A 2,054-nucleotide genomic window follows, 5' to 3' on the forward strand; every position below is an offset into this window, starting at 1 on the left:
ATAAATCGGAGAAATGTTTCTAGCTCGTAACATGCGTGTCCATATAGCAGAACGAAATTGTGATCCATTGTCAGAAATTACTTTCATCACATGCCCTACATGAAATAGAAAATGTTTTACAAATGCTTTCGAAACAGTTTTAGCAGTAGCTTTGCGTAACGGAGTGAAGGTAACAAATTTAGAAGTGAGTTCAACAGCGACAAAGATGTAGCAAAAACCTCTGTTAGTTCTCGGAATTGGACCAAAAATGTCTACTGCGGCCATATGTCTTAATTTAACAGGTACAATGGGGTATAATGGAGGAATATGTGAAGTGGTGTCAGACTTAGCTTTCTGGCAAATTTTACATGATGCTAAAACTCGTCGTATACGTTTTTCCATATTTGTAAAATAACAGTTCTGTCTCAGTATAAGAAAACATTTTCTAGCTCCGTAATGTGCATAACTTAAATGAGTGTACCAGATTAATTTGTTAACAAGTTCGTCAGGAATGCATAATAACCAATTGTTGCTGTCAGGATGAGAGCGGCGAAACAGAATGTCATTGCGTACAGTGTAGTGGTTTCTAATCGTAACATTATTCTTATGTTGCCAAAGGTGTTTAATTTCTTTCCACACATTGTCTTTACTTTGCTCTCGTGCTATGTCTTGTAATGATGATGAAATAAAATTTTCAAATGCAACCTGCTGAATGTACATGACGCTGAAATTTGCTTTGCAGAAGTTGGTAGCGACGTCTTGCTGATTGTTACTGAGAGAACGAGAAAGTGCGTCTGCTATAACATTTTGTGAGCCGGGAATGTGAACAATCGTAAAATTAAATTCCTGTAAATACAGTTTCCATCTGCTTAATCTGTCGTGAGTGAATTTAGCCGAAAGTAAGAATTGGATAGCTCTATGGTCTGTGTAAACGGTGGTGTGTCTGCCATAAAGAAAATGCCGAAATCTCGTAAAAGCCCAAACAACACATAATGTTTCCAATTCTGTGACGGAATAATTTCGTTCAGCAGGTGACAAAATGCGGCTTGCAAATGCGATGTTTTTAATTACTATTGAGCCATCTTCTTCAATTTCCTGAAAAATATGTACGCCTAAAGCTGTGTTGGAACTGTCGGTGGCAATGGAAAAATTTCTGGTAAGATCTGGGTGCGATAAAAGTGGAGCATTCAACAAAGCATGTTTCAGGTTCACGAATTCAGAGTGTGCTTGCTTATCCCATGACCAAATAGTGTTTTTACCTGTTAATTGGCATAATATAGGCGTGTCTAAAGCAGAGTGATGAATAAATTTACGAAAAAAGTTAATTAAGCCCAAAAAACTGCGTAATTGTTTCTTTGTCGTAGGAACAGTAATGTCACGTAGAGCTTGAAGTTTTTCCGGATCAGGCGCAATGCCTTCTGCTGAAATTACGTGTCCAAGAAATTTTATAGAAGTTTTACCAAAATGCGATTTACTGAGGTTAACTGTGAGTCCTTGTGCATGGAAAGTTTGCAATAGTCGTTCTAAAATCAGATTATGTTCAGACCAGTTAGCTTCTGCAATAAGAATGTCGTCTACGTACGTCGTAATTCTGTCTTTAAGTTCTGTCGGAAGTATTGTGTTCAAACCGCGAATAAAAGCAGCAGAAGAAATAGTTAAGCCGAACGGTAATTTACAAAATTGATAACAGTCGCCGAAACAGAGAAAAGCTGTATATTTTCTGCAATTTGGATGAAGTTGAATTTGCCAAAATCCCGATTTTAAATCTAGTGTAGAATAAATAGCTGTACCGTGAAATTTCTGTAGCAGTTCCTCTAAAGTCTGTGGTCGATCGGTTTCATTAATAATTATGTCATTAATGTGACGCGAATCAAGTACAAGGCGAAGTGAGCCATCCTTTTTCTTAACAATATGTAGCGGGTTTATGTACGGACTAACTGCTGGTTCTATAATTCCTTGGTCGAGCATATCCTGCAATTCTTTTTTAACCTGTTCTCTGTGGATATATGGAATGGGATAATGCTTTGCTTTAAATGTATCGTGCTGTTTGACTTGAAATTCGTACATAAAGCCGG

Source organism: Schistocerca nitens, chromosome 7, assembly GCF_023898315.1.
Source record: "Schistocerca nitens isolate TAMUIC-IGC-003100 chromosome 7, iqSchNite1.1, whole genome shotgun sequence".
NCBI lineage: Eukaryota > Metazoa > Arthropoda > Insecta > Orthoptera > Acrididae > Schistocerca > Schistocerca nitens.